The sequence below is a fragment of the Podarcis vaucheri genome (assembly GCF_965113315.1).
Source record: "Podarcis vaucheri genome assembly, chromosome: 2".
NCBI lineage: Eukaryota > Metazoa > Chordata > Lepidosauria > Squamata > Lacertidae > Podarcis > Podarcis vaucheri.
The window spans coordinates 87,393,321-87,418,284 of record NC_138760.1 but is presented as its reverse complement, the minus strand read 5'-3'; the positions used below and the strand labels follow the sequence as shown (position 1 = coordinate 87,418,284).

At 39.6% G+C, this 24,964-nt stretch overlaps 1 protein-coding gene across 11 annotated transcripts in view; it reads left to right on the top strand.

Annotated features, from left to right (window-relative positions):
• The window catches only part of ERC2 (ELKS/RAB6-interacting/CAST family member 2), a 529,811-nt gene that overhangs the window by 446,018 nt on the left and 58,829 nt on the right, over positions 1 to 24,964 (top strand). For 8 of the 11 annotated variants that reach the window (XR_014216005.1, XR_014216006.1, XR_014216007.1 and 5 more), the window contains one exon: positions 5,039 to 5,227. The gene's annotated coding sequence lies outside the window, so the exon portion shown is untranslated. Of the gene's footprint in view, positions 1 to 5,038; positions 5,228 to 24,964 lie in introns of those variants that run through there. The other 3 variants (XM_082209373.1, XM_082209375.1, XM_082209374.1) reach the window with 1 other exon arrangement.

Sequence of the window (24,964 nt, the reverse complement as noted above, 5' to 3'; positions counted from 1 at the left end):
TATTCATAATGTTCATTGCTGCTTAGACCTTTATGAGTTTTTTTTTGGGGGGGGGGAGTTTTTAAGTGAATGATATACTTGCCCCCCAAAACTGCATGATAAAAGTCATTTTTTAATTGTAATTTAACAGTACAATGTGATTGAGATGCTATTTCGTATATGCAGCACTTTTTTCTTTAAAAAAAATGTTTAGGGATGCTCTCATTTTCCTATTCATATTGAAATACTGCCCCTCAATGAGGCCAAACTTAGATTCACAAAATTTTTAGGAGTATGCATACCCCTGCATCCCCCCCTTAGAAAAAAAGCACTGGGTATATGTCATATAGTTTTAGCAGATGCATATACCATTTTTATTTATTTTATTTAAAGAATTCAAATTCAGATATATGGTATTGCAACTCAACATCGTAGCCTCCAAATGACAAGTCGCTGCATTTCTGTTTAAAATTTGGTCTCATGTAGAAAGGTGGTTTTTTTGTGGAGATGAGGAGAGAAATATTGTTCACTTTTTGTTTGTTTTCACTAGTTTGCTAAACCAGGAGATGCTCTTTGCACGGCTAAGGAGATGTAGCATCTTTTGAAATGTCAAATCATTTCATATAATAGGGAGGTGGAGAATGGTGTGTGGTGTGGAAGCAGTAAGAGAGACACCAGCAGCTCCTGTGATTTATTTCAGCTTCTGGAAGATTGTTCTCATGATTGTTGGGAAAGCGGAGAAAGAAAATATAGGAAAGTGAATAATAATAATAATAATAATATTTTATTTATATCCCCCCTCCTCAGCCAAAGCCGGGCTCAGAGTGGCTAACATCATACAAGTAAGACAAGGCATAAAAACAAGCGATCAATAAATTAAGATACATCCCACAATTAATTCAAACAAATTAAAATTAAAACGGGACAAGTGGCAATCTTCAGGTTAAAATTGAAGGCGGTTACCAACTGTTTCCACTGATATTATAAGCACCTGTAAAGAATTGTCATGCTGAGTCAGATCAGTCCCCCCCCCCCCAGACTTCCTTCTGATTTTACATGTTGTTGTTAGGTCTGAACTTAAGAAGAGACCCACTGGATCAGACTGAACACCTATCAGTCCAACAACCCATTACCCACAGTGGCAACCCAAATGCTTCTTGGGAAGCCCACAAGCCAGGACATTTTTTAGCATTCAAAGGGAAGGAGAAATTCCCCTATCCCTCCTTAATCTCCCCTGTAGCAATGTCAGCCAGTCTATGATGACATTACTTTGGATTTTTCCACTATTTATTATATGAACCTTGGAAATTAGGATGGAGACTGAACAACTGTACAGGAATGTATCTGTTGTCATCCGATTTGGCTTGTCAAGTCTTAGCAGGCATTCATATTTCTTACAATTTATAAAGGACTGTAAAATATATTGTTGGTTGCTTTCTGAGCTGAACATCATCACAGGATTTGTTTGACATTGAGTTACATGCAAGTAGCCCCTTGGCAGGATTAATTTGATTAATTTGTAAATTTTCCTACTCCTTAATTTTAAACCTCACTGTTTGTTTCATATTACAAAATCTTTCAAGGCCACTGAACAAAATAATTGATTTGGATCCTGTAGGATAAGAATCCATAGGGTAAAATTACATAATTGGTTTTAATTACATAATTATAGCATTTTAAATGTGTGGAGGTGAAAGGTTACCATTAGATGCAGAAGTCATGATGAGGAACACAAAAATAAGCCATGTGTTTAATTCTGTGTTTCTTTCCATTTTTATACAAGAAATTCAGTGAGATCTATCCTTGACCTTGGACACTGAGTGATTATAGCAAATAATATAGTGCTGTTATGGTTTTTAGAATCATAGAGACACCTTTGTAAATCACTAAGTGCACTTTAGCAAAGGCTTCATTTAGATTTAGTGCACTACATGGGTAATCAGTGGTGGGAACCTAACTGACAGCAATTTAACATGATTGGGCTGGGTAATTACATAATTACCAGTAGTGTTTATAAATGCATAAGGATATTTTTATTGGGTGAAAAAACCAATTGCTTTCTTACTAAGAAGAAAACTAAATAAACAAATTTGTTGTCACGGGTTAAGAGGACATGCTCTGCTCCTTTATGAAATGTGTTCTTGTTATGTAGTGAAGTGCATTTGTTTTACTGTGTAGCCTTTTCTATTTTGTATCAAAGTTCTGGAATGCAGCCTCCTATTTAAACCTTCTATGGAGCATATTTGGTATATCAAATGACTCTTTGACACACTAAAGATGTAGAAACCTCAATTACACTGACTTTTTAAAGCAACAATCCAGGAGGAAATTGTTGTTAGATTTTGGATTATAACCTGAATCTGTTTGCAGTGCAATCCTATGCATGTCTACTCAAAGTAAGTCCCATTGAATTCAATAGGTCTTACTCTCACTCAGGTGAGAGTGTATAAACCTGCAACCTAAAGTACTATTCTGTATTACTTTTTATTGTTTCTGAAACAAGCTGTGGTTTCTTTCTTTGCCATGCTTTTCCCATTTATCCAAATATGTCCACTGTCGGGATGTGGGGGTGGTCATCATGGTACAATTGTCATGGTGACCCGATTCGTGATGTGCATTTATATGTAAATCTAAAATCTCTGTTCATTCTCTGCATAATCAGCAACTTGCTTATCGCCTCACAGCAATTTTGTCCCATGTTTATTGATTTTGCACATAGGTTCAGTTCGCACATAACATTAAGCCAAACCATGGCTTAGTGCAAACCTATGATTGTGCATATTCCTGGAGCAGAAATAATTTTGCAGAGAATGAACAGAGAAGTCAGTTACTGAGCTTTCAAGTTTCCATTACATTCGCATCACAAAGGAAGCTCAGTTTACCTTTACCAGGGCTAAACTTGAAATTGCTCTGTGCTTGTTTTATGAGTCTGAAAGCATTTGATCGTTTTAATTCATAGATCCACTGACTTTGCTTCGAGGAAGAAATATTTTGAGGGATTTTCCATCTAAGTGTACTTGGAGCCTAAAAAATTAATCTCAAATAGCAGCATATCTAGTCAGAACTGTCTTCAGGAAAAAAGCGATCCTTTCCCTGTGTTAATTAATTGTGTGGTGTATGTGTGTATCCCCAAAGTACTAAGGTTAATTCTGATTGGAATATGATTTCTTTAGCCTTTGAACTGTATTTTTATTTATTTATTTGGAAGAATTTATAAGCTGCTTAATGGGGGGGAATACACCTCGGGTTACATACACTTCAGGTTACACACGCTTCAGGTTACACACTCTGCTAACCCAGAAATAGTGCTTCATGTTAAGAACTTTGCTTCAGGATAAGAATAGAAATCGTGCTCCGGCAGCACGCCAGCAACAGGAGGCCCCATTAGCTAAAGTGGTGCTTCAGGTTAAGAACAGTTTCAGGTTAAGAACGGACCTCCAGAACGAATTAAGTACTTAACCCGAGTTACCACTGTACTAAGAAAATCAGCAAAATTTGAAAATCATTGTTAATGTTCTTATGAAAGATAATATTCAATAGTATTTTGAGTCAGGAGATGATCTGGTGCTTCTGCAAGTGGATTGAAATCCGATGTCAGCATCGCCCTAGAGCCAGTGCACCAACTGGACTCTTGCACCTCAACCCCGACTGGGCTAGGCAAGCTGGGTAGCACCGCCAGAGACCTCCTTCTCACAGGAACAGGTCACAGTGCTGTGGACTCACAGCTCAGAGCTGAGAGCACTGGATTCACTGTCTCAATAATACAGTCGTTGCGCAGCAGAGTTTTGCAGAGTCTTGCAGAGTATAAACCACTCGGAGAGCAGCTCTGTAGAATATCTTCCTTTTATTCTGTAACTACAACTATGATACAAACTATATACAAAGCTGAATATTCTAAGCATAAATCAATGCTACACTGAGAGTCTGCAGCTGCTCTTAGCAGCAATCTTATCTCTAGAATCTCTAACACTCTCACTTTCCCCGATACACTGACTGACTGTCTCTCACTCACACACAGTGATATGTTGCTGGGCAGAATAAGTAGATAGGCAGGACACGCCTCCTCCTCTGTGGAGAGTCAGCAGAGACCATCAGGAGATGATCAGGAGATTCTTGGGTATGGGAGGGGTGAAATCTCCTCATCCATCCAGTCAGCTTTAAATCAGAATATTACACATGACGGTTTGGATCCAATCTTAGTGGTGCTTAGAGCAGATCCATTTAAATTACTGGAATTTATGATAGTCAGAACCTACTCTGAGCATGATTAATTCTGGATCCAACACGCTGATCTAGAGTACGATGTGATAGTCAAAGTGATGCAAGCAGAAAACTAACAGAGGAAAGAGGAGCTTGATACCAGTTTCTCCTTATTAGTAAGTAAACCTGATTTTGAAGAACAAAATCAGGGCTAAGCTATATGTTGCATGGCAGTTTCATCAGCAATTTGGAGGGCAATTTGGATTGGGGCTTGTATGTTTCCCCCTTTGTGGCTAAATAAAATAGGCAAGCCTATTCAGACATGTAGAAGTTGTGTGTGTTTTATTTCCTTTTATCTACTGTTTATTTTAATAATCTTTTGAATATTTTTAAATACTGGTTTAAACTGTTTTTATCAATAGTGTTAATGTTTTATTTTGAGTTTCTGTAAACTGCGTATAGGGCTTTTTTTTACAATCGAGGGATATATAATTTTTTTGAATAAAATTTTGTTTGTTAAATAATAACAGCATTGGGGGAGGACAATGTAAGTTGCAGAATTAGCTCTGTGGCTAAATATTAACTCTCCCACCAATCGTACAATGAAGTTCTGATAATAATTGGGTCCCTCTAACCATCACTCTCAAAAAAAATAATGGGTTCTGTTATGAAACTCCTGAGTAGCAACATTTACGTCCTAACAAATGCAAGAAATTGTCTCCAAATATTTCAGCCCTTTCAGTTAAATGCTTATAATCCTTCTTTACTGGAAATGCCACTTTCTGCCATTATGCATAGGATTTGTTTGGTCTCTTTCTCAAGCAAAATGTTTCATATTGGTTTTGTTTCTTTTGACTAGATGATCCAGTCACTGTTGGAGGCACATTGCCACAGCAAAATATCATGCTGTACATTGATCACCTGTCCAACCTTTGCCTAGAGTGTGATCCCCAGTTCCTTCAAGAGATCCAACTTTACCTGTCTATAAAGAAGATGAGGAGGGAGACATCTGGGATAACCAAGCATCAGAGCATTAACACCAGAGCAGGTTAAATTCAAATTTATCATAGTGTTCTACTTCACATCCCACCCCTTGCAGATTTTTTGCCCGCAGGTGATGTTTGTGAATGTGTACCTGTGCTTAATTATTATAGTCATTTCCTCAGAAACCCCCAGATTGGTGATAGTAACTGTTATGTAGCATTTACTAGTGAAAGAATCCAAGACTTGGTTATATATTTTTTCACTTACTCTAAGCATACAGAATGTAGCTTCCTTGCCCACTTTCTCTTCTGCCATTAGGAACACAAAGCTTTGATATCTACAAGGCATACATGGTTTCACTTACTGACTTAAGGACTGCCCCCTAGGAGTCTAGCACAGCCCACACACAATCCTGGAATATGTCCAGCTTTTCCTCTGAGCAGAATGTGAACCTGTGACCTCGTGAGCCTCAGGCAAAAGGGCTGCCTACTGAGCCACTGATACCCATGCCATCAATAAGTTTTAAATGCCAGCTGCAGACTTCAGAGAGATAATGATTTCAGTGTGTAAAAGGTTTGGTTGTGGAGACTGCAGCTCACACAGATGGCGTGACAGGGTAAATGTGTTGATATTTTATATAACATTTCCATACCTGAGATATTGCTAATATACTTAGAAGGACACTTTCAGGCAGATTAAAGTTTCAAGGTTATGTATCCGAAATGGACGACCAGACTTAAAAATGCCTGTGGAATGCATAAGAACACTTTTATTGTTTGGATTTCAAACCCAGGCTTTGCAACAAGAGTCATGGTGTTGTATTAAAGGGGTGAAAATTACAAAGTGAAAATTGTAGCAAGTGAGAATCGGGGAAAATAAGCAAAGCAGGATTGAAATCCTACACTGATTTACCTGGGAGCAAGCCCCATTGAACTCAGTGCGACCAACCCAAGTATATATATAGTGTTTAGCTGTTGGTAACTTACAATTGGATACGTTACATGATTAGCAATCCCGTATTAATATGGATCTTTAAAAGGCATTTTTCACAAAATATTAATTTTAGTTTGCAGCTTGTGTTAGTTTTCACATGCACTTTTCAGATATTCACTGGACCCTGTCAAGGAGGTGGTCACTTTTCATGACAGACCCAGAATATCATTCCAAGGCATAGTTCCTGAGTTTCTATCAGTACAAAGATGTGTTTCAACATTGTCTGTGTTTTGATGAGTAGAGCAGGGCCAGTTACCTTCTTAAGCACCCTCTCTTTCCTCAGTCAAAGTATGTGAAAATAGTAACTAATGTGTGCATGTGGGTGGAAGTGAATTGACTGAAATTCTTGTTTCATACTAGGACACTAGCTTAAGCTTCCTGAGACCAAATCTAAGCTTTTATTAGGTCGAACACAATCATAAATCATAGATGGCCAATAATGTCTCTTTAAGAATTATTTTTTCTGTCTCTGGGCATGTTCAATCATTGCATCCAAGGCCTATTGGTCATATTGTGTCCCTGAGCCCTGTGCTCTGATTTCAAAAATTGTGGGGTTTGCGTGGGCTTTATGCATTTCAGAAGCAGGAAGTAGCATGAAAACCTTGCATTGTATTTTATGTTTTCTTGTCCATTTTGTTTCATGCACTTCTGATTGTAGGCTGAAATGCATGCTGGGAACAGGAAAAGCTTTCTAGAGAGATGCGAAATTAGAAATAGACGAACACATGTGGTAATTTAATTGTGATTGTGACAATTGAAATACTTTTAAATACAGAGTCCTCAACAGTGCCAATATTAAATCTAACGGTCCATGCTCAGACTTGCATTTGCACCATTTCTGTGCATACTTCCTTCTGAGATGATCTACAAAGACACCATTTGCAATGTAATTTTGACATGTTCATTTTTCCACTAGAAGACAGATGGAATCCATTATAAATTTTGAATAGACTCACAAACAGTAACAGATGTTGCACTCAAGGTGGGGGTGAAGAGATATTTCCCCCTATATAACTTACCTGCCTGGGAAACCATCATCTGGACAGCTATTCCAGAACATACAGGACAGGTAGGATTGGAAGTCCAGCAATCATAGCCTCTGTGTACAATAAGGCATACTTCTGGTGCAAGCTTGAAGCAAGGTGTGTGTTCTAAATCCCATCCAATTCTTTAGCTCCTATTGGCAAGCAAAGCTTTTTCAGTCCTCAAATGGCAAAGACATATGGCTACCATAAACTCTAGGGAGGCAGCCCAAAATGGTGGGCTTGGGTGTGACAAAATGGCCTTGCGACAAGCAAGCAACCTGCCTCACAGGATTGTTGTGAGGCAAAGGCATTGTTCTGAGATCCTCATGGGAAGCACAAAATATAAATGCATCAAATTCAATGATGATTATCAGTACTGTTGGTCGTTGTTGTTGTTGTTTTACTTCTGCAAATGTTCCTCTTCCCCTAATTAGTAGCATGTAGATGTATTTCTGAGGAATACATCCCTCACCGATGTATTGGCCTTGTGGTTCTGCTGCTTAAAAAAATGGAGATGTTATCCTGCATTTAGCAGCTTGTCAATGGCTGATGACTGAGGATTTGAACAAGCACAGCAGTGCTGGCCTAAGAACTTTACCCAGCCTGCCAGATAGCTTTAATCCAGTCATATGGGAACACAGACAGCACAGCAGCCACTTCTGAAACATGAGACCACAAGGGCAGCTGAATAAATTCAGAGACGTTTTGAACATTCTAACCTTTGTCTTGGGGGTGGGGGGTGGAATCTGATAATGAACAAAAACTAATACCAATTTATTTTGTTTTTCTTCTTCAGTCCGGTAGCTGTTAAGACTTTCATTTTCTTAGGGTTGCTGCGTAACAAAGTATTAGCCAAGCAGCTCCCCCCCCCTTTCACACTATGGTATATTTAGTTCTGTATGTAGTCTATTCCTTCACACTCATTAAGGAATGAATCTGGTTTCTGTTTTGTTCAATACTGTATATACATTGCACCCATAAATATTTGAACTAAGTAAATATAGTATCTCAAACATGGAAAAGCTTTCATTATAAACTGGGGGCTGGTAGGGTCTTTTAAAACATTCTATTCATTGGCCAAATGTTGCCCTTTTGGAGGGGGGAGTATGTAAGCCAAAAAATATGATGTATTCCTGTCTGCTATATTGCAACAGACTCTTTCCCAGATTATGTCTTGATTTGCACATTTTATATGTCTAGTGATCTGGTGATGAGGGAGCTCTAGGAGAGGCCTGCAGATTCCCTCTGCAGAAACACATGGCCGGCATTCAGCTGTATCTGGGGCTAATTTCCTTCTTTTGCTTCATTTAAGGTGCCTCATTCTGGTTTACAAGCAGTAGAATTGAAAGTAATTTTCTTACTTGGAAATATGGTGGGCTTGTTCCTAAGTGGTAGTAGCAGGGGTTAGGGTTTTTTTAAAGTGTTAAGTAAAACCAGAATAACTTAAAGAGTCCCCCTGCCCCCAATGAATTAGCGAAGAACAGAAAGATTAGCCATCACAAAACTGCACTTGAAATAATTTTCCTAGAAAGCTACCTAAGAGCAGCAAAACATTTTGTTCCTAGGTCGATAGTGATTTCATATGTGTTTCTAGGTTGATAGTGATTTCATATGTGTACCCTTACGCATGTTTGTAATTATGCTGATTGAAGGCAAAGCACTATTTCATCACATATTTAGAAAGCAATGTGTTCACATGGCTAGCATTAAACAGGTACCTGGGTTTTATATAGTTTTATACTTTTTCAATAAAGAATTTAGAGCTGTGTGGCTAGGGTTGTGTATATTCATAAACATGCATTATGCAAGCACGTAAAATAGTGGGTGGTCTAGCCACGTCCACCTAAGCCAATAAGACTGGGGTGATTAAGACACACACGTTTCTCCAGACAGTGGGAATCGTCTATTTCCAAATGGATATTTAGCTACTTCGGACGTGCACTTTCATCCCCTAAATATCTGTCATTAAATCAAGAATGGTGGACTTTCAATCAGATGTGTGAACTGTCACCATCAGAAAATTCTGTACATTCACATAACACCAGATGTTGGGAATGCTCTACCTGTGGTGATTAGTTGAGGTTTGTGCATTCACACATGAAAGTCATCACTTATTGCTACAGTCAGCAATGGATATGCACATATGAATCCAGCTGATTAGACTGAAAGCTGCCCATAACTTCACACAGTGAAGATATATTTCCATTAATATTGGCAAAATTTCTGTTTTTTTTTTCTTTTCTGCTTTTAATAATGTTGTATTTTATATTTAAGGAGAAACATACCTAGAAATGCCTAGATCCAGCTCTATATGTTGTGCTTCTAATTCATCAACAGCTATGCAACCACTTTTCTTTTAATTTGATGGAAATGTATCTTGGATATGTAATCAAGCAGCTGTCAATTGTTATTTCACAAAAAAAGAAATCCTAGAAATGTCAGGTCAAACATTAAATATATATTTCCAACATTTAATTTCAAAGCATGAGAGAAAGTAAGGTGGTCAGCCATTCTATAACATTTTTTAAAGCGCATTTCATTTGGCCTCACTGTGTGTTGCTAGAGATTCAGAGCCTGTTCACGTGAGTTGCATGTCCCTTGTCCCTCGTGTGTCATGTTTATTAGATTCTAAGCCTGCCAAGTAGGGTCGGCCTTTAATTTATTGTATGTAATCTTCTCTGGGAGACATTTTGACTGAAGAGTGGGATACAGTGCAACAAACAAACAAACAAACAAAGTGTGAATGAACAATCACAGATTAATCACCACATGTTGACAATTTCTTCCCTTCTCATAAGGGACACTGGTTGGAGGATGGGAGAATAGCAATTTCACCAACTCCATCTTCCCTCTGCCACTGCCTCCAAGCAAACTCCCACACTTCTGAAGGATCTCCCAAGCCTCTGAAGCAAGTTTTGTGGAGGCACAAAGAACCACAAGAAAAAAGAGGAATTAGTTAAAATCAACTTCCTCCAGCAGCAGCAAAGCTTCCTTCCTGGCAGGTCTGGATCCAACCCATGGTGCTCCCTTTAATGGAGCTGTGTTCATAAGTAACCATTCACCTTCAGTTACCTATTTTTGTAGCTCTTGTTTGACTATACATTGGATCTAACCTAACTAAATCCCCAGATGCAGATTTCAAGCAGATATTAAGATGTCAGGATGCCTCACCACCAGTTTTGCATTTTGTATTCTAATTAAGTGGTATACTGGTAAATCTCTGTGCAGATCTGTTTTTTCTCATGCAGGCAGGATTCCAAAATAATGACTGATTAGAGTAAAGGAAGTGAATTATACATTCATGAATTCATTATGTAGGCACACAAAATTTAAATACACTTAATGACAAAAAGCTACACTTCTGGAAATAATGTTTTGCAAAAGGGCTTGTGGAAATCTGTCTTCTTGTATAGCAATCCATTCAGCATATTAACATTCTCAATCAAAGCCAGCATGAAGAAACAAAATGCATGAGGAAGAGCAGGAGTCCCACTAAATGAATTAACATATATTCTATAGCTCTGTTCCAAAACCATTTTTCCATCTGTTTTAACTAAGAATCATTCTATTGTCCTATAGAATATTCAAAACGTGCAGCTAGCCTGATGAGGCCTCATTCTTGTATTCTAATATCATTGTTTTTAGAGTGCTGAAAGTGCGATGAATAGGAACATCAGCGTATTGTTTTTTATGGAAAGTTCTTTGCACCGTCCATCTCACTTGCCCTGGCATCCTTTCAAGAATCCAGACATACCCCTTATCCTTGTCTTTCTTCCTGACCTGTTACAAGCCTACCACTTTGTAGAACCAACTTTTCCTTAGCATTACTAGTAAACGTAAATCATGTTGGTCAGTTAATATGATGATTGGAGTAATGCGCTCCCTTACAAATTAAGCAGTTTCTTAGGCATTTATATAAATAACTTTTATGGTATTTCTCTAGGCTTGCTTCTTCTGCGTGGACTCTGTATGGCTCCATTCCAGGAACCTCCAGAGCTTTAGACAAGATATGATGTGTTCTTACTTCTTCTCACAACTGGAACCTTCTAGTGTAGTGCACAACCAAAAGATAAATGTTTTCTCACTTACTTCTTTGAGTGGAGCCTCACAGATTCACAAACATATGACTGGATGGACCATGGAAGATCATTAAGTGGCCCCCTTCAAGGTAGGATGGCCACTTACAAATTACCTCAAAAGAGGAAAGCAGCACTTCAGACTCCAGTGGCACATTGGAATTCAGGAGAACTCCCAGAGATGAAAGTCTTCCTTCATGGGGAGTGCATCCCCTCCCAGAACTAATCTCTAGACATGGGAACCACCCACCCACACCACTTTTTTTACAGCTAGTTGGTCATAACCCTTTTGATCACATTGCCCAGGAAATGAATATTAGAGTCTGTATGGTAGTTTTCGAAAACCTCCGCATATAGAGAAAACCATTTCAAGAGAGGCTATACCACCACCTCTTTCAAGGCATAGGGCAAAACTCCTCCTGAAGCGAGGAACTCCCTAGACCCACCCAATCAATCCCCTCCTACTATATTTTATCAGCCATAATGGGCAGGGATGAAGAGGACATATTGTTGGCCCCATCACTGCAAGCATTCTGTCTATATCCTGAGGCTGCAACAACTGAAACTGATTCCACAAGGTGTAATTTTATGCTGCTCCTTAGACCTCCAACAGACCTAAATCAATTGTGCCATCAAATTCAGCACAGAATCAGATTCAGCACTGAGTCATTTTCCCTTCAAAGTGATTGAAGTGGAAAGGAGTTCCATGATGACTTTCTCCCGTCCTCACTTAGAGGCTGATATTTGTAATTATTTGTGTGATTTGCAGCTTCCATTTTTACTGTGCAGGGGTCATACATGTGTTGGAGCCTTGAATACTGTAGGTCTGCTCTTTCACAATCCTAGAGCTTGAGAGTAGAGCCAGGGGACACAGTCCCAATCCAGAAATCCATTTGCACCCTCAATGACTTACTGAACAGGTCTATGGAGGTATGGGGACAATATGACACATAAGATGGAGGAGCAATGGGAACGGAACAAGAGAGCATTCACTTGACAGGAGTGGGGAAAAGAAACTATGAGACTATGGCAAAAGGAGGAAAGTGAGAGAGAAGAAACGGGAAAAGCAGGACAAATAACAATGAGCAGACAAAGCTACCACACAGCAAGAGCTTCTCACCAGTCTTTTGTCTTCATTTCCTTCATACAGCAAGAAAATTCATTATACAGGCGGTTTTCACCAAAAAAGAGAGATGCAAATGAATTAAAAACAGATCTGCCTCCTCATGAAGGCACAGTAAAGGAAGGAATGGTTTGCTTTATGTAACTTTTCTTGTTGCTGAGAACTCACTTGTAGAAGGTGATGATAAATGTTAAATGGTTCTAGTAAAACTGCTAGTTCCAAAACTGCATACAATGCTGACGTTTTCATTATATCCAAGGGCTGAAGAACATCCGGCTTTCATCGTAACTGTTTTGTTTGCTTATGTATAAAGACTAAATACACTGCCCTTGGGAGATATCTTAGTGTCACCTGCTCCTAAATTGAAAATTACTTGTTTAGCAGAAGTTTTATTGGAAAGGATAATGATCTTTTTCTTCAATGAGAGTTCTTTGAAGTGGAGTGGGACAGAATGTATAATAGGCCGAATCTTTTGGAAAAACCCTATCACACAGAAATACATTGTACAAATGTTCTAAGCAAGCATCCTAAATAAGTTACTAAACTTTGGGTTTTCTTTTTTAACCTCATTCATCCTATATAGAGAGATTGTTCAGTAAAATATTTTTTTCTCCTTTTTTGGATGCTGCATGGAGAAAACACTATATGGGGGGAAACTAATATTTTAAAGTGGTTGTGTGTGCAACTATATACTTTTTTAATATAGAATCCAGAAGGTAAAATGTAGTAAGTAATGCAGGAAAATATAGTGCAATATAAGGCACTGAAGCATTATCATTCATATATGTGAATCATTAAATATATTTAGAACTGCGAAACAATAGCAAAGGTTCTACATCAAATTCAGCTTGACAAACCATTCTATTTTATAACAATATTTGGATGAGGCTGGTTTTACCTGTCTATCAAGGCAGGTCATATAATGTCGGGAGGAAACTGGCAATAAATCACAGCATTGAAGTTGGAATTAACTCTTTATTAGCAAAAACACAATCTGCGCATACTAGGTGGACTGTCAGGCCTAATGATAGGTCTTGAGCCCCATGGAACAGTTGCTGAAACTGAAAGTCCCCACCTCCGCACAGCCATCTAAGTCGCTTCCTCTCCAGTGCTTTTCCCAAGCAATTGGAGATTGCGCCTACATGCGACCAACCTCTCATCTGCCCTCTGCATGCCTCTTCTGGTTCTGGGAGGCAAGGAGAGAGGGGAGCTTATTGCAGCAGGAGGGGGAGACATCCATGATTGTTCACCAGCCTGACTCATCTCTGCCTCTTGGCCTCTCTCCTCCCACCCTCCTCCAGCTCCAGCTTCTGCCTCTGATTCTTTGCCTCCTGTTACCTCTTCAGCTTCCCACACTGCCTCTTGCCAGTCTTCTCCGCCTTCTCCCTCTGACCATTCATCATTGTCCTACCACCACTACCCAGGCTCTGAGTATTCTTCCCTTGGTGGTTCCCCAGCTGGTTCCTCTCACCATTCCTCTGCGTCCAACCAGTCCATGACATCTAATGATATTTAAAAGTAATAATAATGAAAGAGCACCAGCGGTCTACTTCATTGCTAGCACTTGCTAACTTTTTCTGGTTAAAACAGAACATGAAATAATTCTGAAGCAGCAAAAAATTCTGAAGTGAAAATAATCTCTTAAAGATTGTAGAAGTGTTGTTTCTTTCTCTGTGTGTTAACACAGAGTTTCCCCTGCAGCCTCTTATGTACTTCCTAAATATGCTCTGAAGGCTTTAGGTACCATCTAAAGCAGATTTTGGGAGCACATGAGGAGGGAAGCTGCAGGCAGTAATGAGAAACAGGAAGATTTGTTGTGCAAGATTTCCATTGTGAAAGTGGGATGAAATGTCATCCCATATCCTTTGACCATATAAAATTAAAGCAATTGCTTGGTTGATACCTCATGTAAACACTCTGAATCGTTTTGTTTTTTTAGTTCATATCAACATTAAAGATGTCTTGTACTTTAAAAAGAAAGAGCTACTCAGTATTATCAAAAGCTTTTTGGGTAATAAGAAACACTAAAGGAAATTATTTGCAACTGCTATCCTCATTGACTACATGAATAATATTTGTAATATTTTCTTTCATTTGCTTATTCCAGATAAACCCTGTTGGGTCAGGTTCACGTACTATATAGACTGATCTCCGCAATTAGTCATACTCAGAGCAAACCCATTGAAATCTATAGTCAGATAACTTGTCCATTGATTTCAGTGGGTCTACTCTATGGCTAATGTTGGATATCACCCATAATGTTGAGTATGTCTATAAGCTAGAATTAGAGTTTATAGACATCATTTAACAATGATACCAGCCTGAAAAATGTTACCAATACACATATCATGTTTATTCCATCATTAAGAAGAAAATTATAATTAGAATCTAATGAAGAAGTTTGTATCTTTTGATCTATAGTAATATCATTAACAATTTTTTGAGTGGTTTTGGCTAAAATATCAACAAAGATATACATCCTTATCCCTCCAATTGAACACACAATCTTGTTTGTTTTTAGGTTATTATTTGCAAACCTTTTTTCCATTATTAACTTGTTTAGCTTCCTTTGATCTATCTTGTCCATCTCTGGGAGATTTAAACAGTTGAGATAATCTTTATTTTTTTATTTCCTCTAGATTATTAGATTTAAGTAAGATTTTAAAATACTAAAATCCACAAATTCTTGTGTAGGTAAGACATGTTCCAACCCAGTTCCAACCCAAACTGGATCATTTGTATTTTTGCCTGTTCTTTTAATGATGCGCAGGTAATTTGTTGAGTACATTGTCCTTACAATAAACTTGTAGAGACAAAGAAACAAAGTTAAACAAATAAAGTAAGAGCATGGTATCCAATGGTGTCTAGTGACAGAAGGGAATCCATCAGTGAAATTGGGAAAAACAGTTTTCTGCAATCCTTCCCACCTTTCTGCAGCACCACACCCCCTTAATCTGTTCTAGAGGATCTGGAGCAGATTTAGAGGTGTGGGACACTGCAGGGAGGAGAAGGGATTTCTGAAAATGCTCTGCCCTTCTGTTGCCAGACAGTCTCCACTGAATGATTAATGTTAAAGGATTGTAATTTTGCACATTGTACCGTTTTTGCAATGTGGTATTGAAATATTGGTGTTTAAGAATTGCTATTATTGTTTTAGTTCACAGTTAATGTAGCACTTTACAATCTAAAACCACCTGCTTAGAACAGCAGTAAATGGTGAAGGCATAACTTATTCATTAAATCCTTATCCCACTAAATAAAAAGTAAATTTCCCATTAATTTGAAAAGTGTCAGAATTCTAGCCACACTTGTTAAAATATCGCCAAGCTTTATCTGCTGTAAATCTTGCAAAAAGTATATTTTAGCTGTCTCATGAGAATTTACATTCTGTACTTAAACAATGAATTATTGACATTTTGAAACCTATCTACTTGTGTTTTATTCTCAAGCACTAAAATACCTGTCTGATTTTTACCCTTCTATTTCTTTATTTTCGATTCAGCTTTATTTCTTTGATTTATAGGAACAGAATATTAATAATTTCTTATTTACTGATCATCATCAATTTTTTTGTCTATCCAATGGAAGTAAGCTACACATTTCATTATGTGCCTGTACTTAAAATTCTGAGAAGCTATAGGAGTGAGTACCAGAAGCTATAGGAGTGAGTACCAGATTCAAAACGGGTTAAGCACACAATGACAGATAAAATTGTATGCGAAAGGGTTTCATTCCATGACTTAAGGAAGAGTATTTCCTGTACAGTGAATATATTATTTTAGCTTGTCCTTACAGTAAGGTACTTTGGACATCCACAAAGGTGCAATGTTACATCCTAACAATGTCAGCCATCTTCACCTGTTTGAATCTTTGGGTGTGTGCAGATGGAAGGTAAAAGTAAAGGACCCCTGGACGGTTAAGTCCAGTCAAAAGTGACTATGGAGTTGTGGCGCTCCTCTCACTTTCAGGCCGAAGGAGCCGGTGTTTGTCCACAGACAGCTTTCTGGGTCATGTGGCCAGCATGACTAAACCACTTCTGGAGCAATGGAACACCGTGACGGAAGCCAGAGCGCACGGAAACACCATCTACCTTTCTGCCACAGTGGGAAGTGTGAGGGGATGGAAGACAGAGGTGTGTTGTAGTGCAAGGCACATACATTATGACATCCAAGAGTCCTGTCTGGCAAGACTAGCCTGAAACATTTTGCTGTCTGAGCCACAGAACAAGATTGTGGCCATATATAAAAGTGAAGTGAAGTAGCAACTTCAGTTTACATTAACGCTGGCAGAGTCCTCCACCCAGTGCTACAAAAAGAGGTTCCGGAACTCACCATGAACGCCTCCCTTGTTCCCTTATAATGATAATGGCGCCCACCTGAGAGGCGCTGGAACTGAGTTCCTGTGAGTTCTGGCTGGAGAAAAGCCCTGCCTCCACCACACCTGAGGACAACTGGTTAGCGGGCTCAGCATAGACCATCTGGCACAAACAGCTCTGTCCTACACTGTACTGCGCTTGCCACCATCTAGCATCTACCCCGTGAGGCAGTGGCCTCTACCTAATGGTAGGGTCGTCAAGAGTAGGGCCCTGACCTGAGCAGACCTGAGTTACCATGGGTGTGTTTGCACTTCTTCCACTGTGACTGTCTTCCTTTCCCATCACTATTCCCTACTATGCATTGCTGAACAGGGTTTGGATGCTGTATAACTTGCATGGGCAGATTGGCATCATATCTATCCCCTGGTTGATTTCCCTACTATGCACTTCTCTGCTCTTTTCCTAAGTGTGCACATGTGCGTCAACATTTTTATTATAGCAAAAACAACAGTTTGAATTTAAAAGTTGGGGTTTTACATTGTGAGAAAGTGTTAGGGAATCACCTGCCAACTTTCTGTTCAGATTTGCTATGGGTTAGTCAAAAAAAATGGGCGGGGAAACTCAGGTTCAAGGCATGGACACTTTCAGAAAGCAGGATCCCTATTATTCAACAAAGCTGTTGAGTGACTTAGGGAGAAATCTGAAGCTGTCTGGGTTGGTGGCTGTAGAGAAAACCTTCATTATTGAAGACCTCCCTGGGATGGTAGTGGAAAACTTTACCTCCAATGGCAGTAGAAGAAAAGGGGGAGGTGTCAAAGTAGAAGTGGAGAGGAAATCTATGAACTCCAGACTTTCCAAAGCAATGTGTGAACAGCTAGCCTTTGAAATTCATGCTTATCTGAATTTTGTGGTTCTGTTTTCCAAACAATGTTTACAAAAATAGATTGAAAGTGTGCATAAAAATGCATATATTAGTAAAAGCAGCATTCAAAATTGCTTGCAAAATGTGTACATTAGTTAAAATTGTGTATAAAAATGTGTTCATTGGGAGAAATTCATACTGAAATGCTGACGGAATTTTCCTGACGATTTTGTTCAATTCTCAAAATTCTGCAAAATATGGAGAACTGGAAAACTGAAAAACTGAGAGAACCAAGATTGATAGACCCTTCCATACCTAGTAAAGGATACATCAAGGGAGACCATAGATGTGCAGGATCCAGATCCTGTCCATTTCCCAAACATACACAAGGAAAAAATAAATACACCAACCCTGGTGACGATGGCTGTCCCCCACCTCCCAATTGAAATAATGGGAATGTGGGGGGGGGCGCGAATTAAAAAGCAAAACAGGGTGTAGGAATGAAAGGAAGGAAAGATGACCTGTACCTACTTTCTGTGCTGGCTGGAGTAAGTCTGGCGACAATTCAACAACTAGTGATTCCTTCTCACGAACTCTCCTCACCCTCCCCATAGGATTGCTTTTGTTCTGGTCTGTTGTTAATGAGCATGTTATTTTAGGAACAAATGAAATATGGTTTAATTCTCCAGAAATACTTAGCAAACTGTTAATGAAATAAATATTGCTTAAGCAGGCTCTTCAATAGAGTGGGTCGACAATAGCTCCATCTGACACGGGTTGCTTATAATCAAACGGCATTTTAAAAATTCACACTTTTTCACTTGAGGTAGTAACTTTCCATAGCCATCCCAAGTTTATAGCAAGCCCCGTATTCATTTATAGTCATGGTATATACATATGAGTTGTTGTTTAATTTTTTATCCAGCATTGTTACACAAATGTGCCAAATCTGATTCTAATTGTGAAGCATACTAAAGGAATTTGGAAAGCATGCCCAGAAATCCAGCACCATTTAAATAAAACACATGTGTATTTTAAATGTTTTAGCAATCTTTGTCAGTACTAAATCCTGTTTCCTGATACCAGGCTTCAATTAGGATTTTTTTTAAAAGCACTCTTGCTCTTCCCGTCTATGATCTTTGTGTTACACGTGTGTCATACGTATTAGTAGTTCAGTAAAGGGACTAAATGTTTGTTTTTAAAAGCAGCAGCGATTGCAGCAGCTTTTATATCCCTGGGACTATTAATGAAGATAGGTTAATTTTTTTTTTACTCCAGTCTGGTCTAGAACAGGTATGGGGGACTTTTTGCCCCTTTGGATGTGGCTGAACTGCAGTTCCCATCAGCCCTAGCAAGTATAACCAATGACCAGCGATGATAGGAGTTGTAGTTCAGAAGCATCTGACGAACCAAAGGTTCTCCACCCTTGGTTTGGTAGTAGTTGATGAGAAAATGCAGAAAACTAGCTCATAGAGATAAGAAAGCAGAAATAATTGCTCTTGTCATGCTGTTTGGCTTTCATGAAGGAGAAGCACCTGACGAAAATACTGGTCCACCTAGATCAGAGTGGTGGATGCTGCACTATGCGGATGAACTGGTTGTCTACATTTGATATGAAGGTGTTCTGCTAAATCAGAAGTATTTCCTGATATGTCAAAACTGAAGGTTCATGTTACTAAAAATGAAGATTCTGTGCTGTCTTCTGGATCCATGTACTCCTGGTTACCTATATGTTGGAATCAGCTTAGAAACAAGGATAAGAACAGGTAACTGCGTGAGTGCTAAGGAGGGAAGAAGGACCTGATCTCTAGAGTCTTCCAGAGGGTGAGTGGGTCAGGTAAGCAAATCTCAGTGGTGGCAGCTGCTGCTGTTGTTACTCCTCCTCCTCCTCAGCATCTTCTCACTCACTTGTTCCATTCCTGTTGTTCAGAAGAAAGTTGTTACTGGCAGAAAGGAGGAGCAGCAAAGGTTATTTTTATTGTAGTAAAACCCCCTTTTCAGATTCTCTCCCCAGTGGCCCAGTTCAGTTCCTCTTTCTGTTGGAGCAAGCAATCATTCAAAGGATTAGAAAGACTGTAGCATAATTCTTTTCTTTTGTTTTTCACGCAGCACTGAGCTGGCAAGAGGTTGAGTTTGGTGCAAATTCCTGGCTTGTCATTATTTGGGAAATAGGATCTGTATTCACTTTGTTGCCCCAAAATGGATACTGAATGGACAGAAAGGGCAGCAGGGCCATGCCTGCTGACTCCACTCTTGAACTCTAGACATTCAGTGGAAGTATCAAATAGGCTTCTAGACACATATAACTGTGTGCCTTTAAGTTCCTCCATGATCAGGAGCCCTGATCACACATCATTTCCATTCTCGTAGAGGACTCGCTCCCATACATTTGGATGCGTATAGACTAAGGTTATCAGATTTTTTTCAATGAATCTGGGGACACTTTAATTAATTAATTAATTAATTAACTACTACACATTCAGGACATTGATGCTGCAGCAATGGTGGTGGCAGAGGGGTGGCGCTGCCTTGACCTCAATCGCCGCGTTTCCCCTTCCTCTATCTCCTTTCTCCATGAGCCTGGGCAGCCAACTGAGTTGCTGGTTCTTCGGTGGTGGTGGGGAAGTGTTGCACGGTGGGTCAGGCATAGAAGGCAGAGAAGGAGGGCCAAGAGCAGAGGTGGCTGGGAGGCTCGGGCAGCGCGATGCCTCCCTTCCCATCGAAGCAGCCCCAATCCCATTCCTACTTGTGTGCAAGCAGTAGGGGGCGGGGATCCCTCAGCTGGGAAGGGAGGCTTCACACTGCCTAACTGAAAGATTGCCCCCTCTTGCTTGCATGCAAGCTCTGATAGGCAGCGTGAAGCCTCCCTTCAGGGAAGGTGGAGGCAGCCCGGAAGCTGCATCTTAGAGCTCCTGCACCACCATCATATGGGGACTTCTGAGCAGCTCCTGAAGCCTGCCAGAGCCAACTGTTCCAGGCTGCTGCATTTCCTGGGGACATTAGATGAAATCTGGGATGGAATTTGTTGGGAGACTTATTTGCAAATCCAGGGACTGTCCCCGGGAAACGGGGACATCTGGTAACCCTAATATAGACCCCCTTTCCACTGAAGACAGGTTGGGGGTGAGGCTTGTGGGTGCCATCCTGCTTCCACCTCTATGTATTTAGTATGCACATATGAAAAGGGCATGGAAAGAACTGCAGTTTCAGTAGGCAGTCACAAAGTATCCAAATAATTAGATGGCTGATTCCATGTGTGGATGTGGTCAACCTCACCGTAGCAGAAAAATTAATATTTTTCAGTTGGTGGGGGGAACCCACAATTTTTACAAGTCAGTGGAATTTGGAGTAGTATTATTTTTCCATTCTCACCAGCAGTTAAGCAAAGAAAGATGTCTGGATATATTTTCCATCTTGTCCCTTGGTTCTCCTGCTTTGCTCTTTCCTTGATAAAGTTTTGGCAGTTAGGTCATTAAAATGCAAAATTATTGCCCCTCAGACATCCAGTGATCCACAGTTGCTGACCTGCTGCTGTCAGAAAGCTTTGAGTAATCAGCTACATTGGGAACGCTTGTAGCCTGTGGACCATGACAGTGGTGTGGACATCTTTTTCATCCTGACGGGGAACGAGTGCCGCAGGCAGTGTGTTCAACATAGCGTCTGCATTAGTTCATTTCATATGTGGTTGAGATTCTTTGCTTTTGCTTTTCTGACTCATATGAAAAATACAACCATCCTTCAAAGTCATCATAGCGCATTCTGAATTCTATTTCTGTGTCCCTCAGGTGATATAATCTGTTGTTTAATACCCATACAATTGCCATGCTGATATTAAATTAAGCATTGCAGCTTAACGTGGAATGTGTGGATACTTGAAACAGAATTAAAAAGACACCTAGGTTTCATAGCAATGTATGTCACTAGCTGGTAGAACAATGTTAGAATTAACTTGTATCTCCTTTTAAGGCAGAACCATTTTCCATATCTGAATATACCATTTGCCCCTGAAGGAAAAATTCAGGTGTGACAATTCAGATTTTGACACACACACACACACACACACACACACACAGACACACTCCTTTCCTAGCATTTTGATTCTGATCCAGGTTGGGGCTACTTTGATATTTTTACAAGCAAGCAGAAACCTTGAGATATCCCCATCTTATTTCTATCTTGTCTGGTTTGGCACACTCTTGGGTTTGTGGTTTGCAGATGAAAGCAGGAGAAAGATAGGAATTTGAGCAAGGGACACCCTTGAGTCAGTCTACTACCATTACTTTTCTGGCAAACAGACAAAGATAAAAAGAAAGAAAACAAGTGCCATACTCCAATTCATCTCCCCCACTCCATTTTCTTTTATCCTGATGCTTATACTCATTATATTTTAAGGGTCTTCCTTTCAGTTTAAAAAATAGGCTTTAAAAAAATTATTTCACTCATTTCTGACAAATCTCACAATAGGAAGAAGGTAGTAGTATGAATCACTCAGACTTTAGGGGAGGTGAAAGGGCTTAAATCCTGTTTGTGACTTTTTACCTTTGCATCTCCCTTTTTTACATTTAAAAGCCACCAGCTCTGCCAGGGACACGGTGAGGGGGCAGCAGCCCCAGAACTCTGCCAGCTGCCATCTTACATTATCTCAAGAAATTCTACCTGTGCCACCACACACTGCAGAATATCATAGGGTGTTGCCTTGAAAAGGGGCAGGCCATGGAATGCCCTTCTCTCTGCCATATGTGAAGCAGCAATTATCAGTTGCTTCAGATGTCTTATAAAGACATCTTTTTGCCCAGGCTTTCCCTGACCCATAAAATTTGACCCTGTTTTATGTGCTCAAATCCCCTGAATTTTTGTTTTATTTGCTTTTATATGTTTTATACTGCTGTTTTATTGGTTTTAGGTTTTATTTTGCTTTGATTATATTGTTTATTTGTTATATTGTATTGTATACATGCCCTTAGAAATAGAAACTTTCGTCAACTTTTATCGTCAAAAAATAAAAATGTTATAGAGGATTCCTTTTAAAAAAAATGTTTTTGGGAGGCCCCCAGCACACACAGATGTTGCCCTATCTGCCTGTAATTTGGCAGGCTTTATAAATTACTGTGTTTGCAAATTTTAGCTACTTACAACAATAGGGAAGAAAGTGATAGACATTTTTTTTTAATATCCCAAAACTGAATGAGGGGAAACAACCTTCATCTCCCCCCCCCCCCAGGCCTCCAAACCACTTCAGCTCAAGGTAGAGATTTTCCTAAGCACTGAATTGGGGTCCCATCTGAATCTTCTGGTCAGTGCCACAGATGGGTTTCCATGCTGGTGCCAAAGCCACCATTTTGATTTCCCCACAATGTCCCAGTAGGTTGCTGTTTTCTCCGCATCTGTCATTTACTCTACAATGCCCTGCAATAATATTATGTCTGGACACTGTATGGAAAATAAAATAGTGGCTAGACTAACACAGGAGTTCTGCTGTTGCCACACCACTACAGATAACCCAGAGAAAATGGGGGGGGGGATTATGTGTTCCTATTAAGAGGAGAATAAAATGGTCAAAGATTTATGTGTCTTATTTTTTCTTTACTTTTAGTATTCTCCCTTTTATGCCAAAGGCTTTTCAATATGGCTAGTGATTTTTTAAAAAACCTAAGAGTTGAAAATGGCAAACTATAAAAAATAAGCCAAAAAACTAAAGCCAGCAGAGGGAGCTGAGAGTCAGACAAAGAGCTAAATTGAGGAATCCCCTCTACCACTCAAGTGGCTTTGGATTCACAACAATCCAGTCTTTTTGCCTGTTAGTGGAAAGTCAATGTCAAAGGGATGAAACAGTTTTGCTCCAGAGTATGGTTCCTTAGTTTTGATGCCACTGTAGAAAAGGCCCTGTCCTTAAGTTGGCATGACAATGAACACAAAACTGGCAATGATTATATTTTGTTCTGTTAATAGTAGTCACAAGAAAGGGCTTCCATCCCCTCCCCCCCCATCATCACCACCACCACCACCACCACCACCACCTCAATCCAGATCAACCCTGGTGGCTGCTATTTACTATTTACTAAAAATCATAGAACTTCCAGTGTGCCAGCCACACACCCTGCAACACACAATACCTGTATATGTATTGCTCCCTCCCAGCTGGTCAGTTAGGGTTCACATCCCTCTGCAGGGAGCCCTAGGTGCACATATCCACAGTTCCTTTCAGAATTGCATCAATCCTGCATCATCTAGGGAGCATGGTTGACATGTTTGTCGTGGGGCACAGCTAGCCAGAAACATCATTGGAAGTCTCTAACTGATTAGGGCAATAGGAAATGCCCTAGGATCCCCCTGTGGCAGAATGGAGGTGGCAGAACTCAGTGAAAGGACTGTAAGTTATTTTTTAAAATGCAAAGGTACTTAAGGGAAGAAGTGTTCATTTTGTGAGCACAAGAATTGATGCACAAACAAAACCAATGAACAAACATTGAGACCTATGCCTCTTCCTTCTGTGGGCTCTGTTTAGTCCTCATCTGTGTCCAAGTCTTTAATGTTGCAGTGTTGTTTTTTACTGTGGTGTTACCAGAAGCACATGAAAACAAGGAAGGGTTTTGAGCAGTTATGAGAAGCAGAATGAAAAACAGTCACTGTTAATCCTTAAGAGGATTTGAGCTAAAATAAAAACGAATTTGGAAGATGCAACAGGAAAACACAAAATTGCTGGCAGTTTTTCCCCTCTAGTGTGCAAAAGGTTTTGAAAACAAGGAACAACAATCACTGTAATTAATAATTTGTCATGTCTTCAGGGAGAGAGAGAGAGAGAAAAGATGAATAGTCTGAAATGTTTTTAGATTCTTGACTTAATTGAAATCAGTGTTTATATAACATGCCAAAGTAAGAAATGTGTGTGACAGCCTAAGAGTGTCAGAAAAGAGTGTTGTTGAGTACATCACATGCAAAAGCACTGGACAAACCACTCATCTACTTTAATTATCATCTTATGCCAAAAAATGTTAATGTGATAGCTTTGAAGAGTAATTGGTATTTTAAAAAAAGGATCCTCAAAGAGAAAAATTTCCACAAGTCTGGGCTATATCTCACCCCTCATTAAAGTATTTTTCCAGGCTGAAGGTTCCATATACGTTCCCTTCCAGTCCTCTGCGTTGGGATCTCTTTTGAAACGATGAATCTCTTAAGTGCTTACCACTGCCACATTATTAGGCTCTGCAAAGATTCTCTTCACAGATCTTGCCAAGATAATGATCTCTATGGAGGGCTTTTAAAACCGTTAGTATTGAAAGCCAGCTCTGTATTCCTCTTTTATTTGTTTAATCAGAATAGTTAGGAAGCGGTACTGTGGTCAGTTTGCTCATCAGACATAGGACACCTTATTGAGCACTAATGGCTTCCTCAGGCACATCTGTTTTT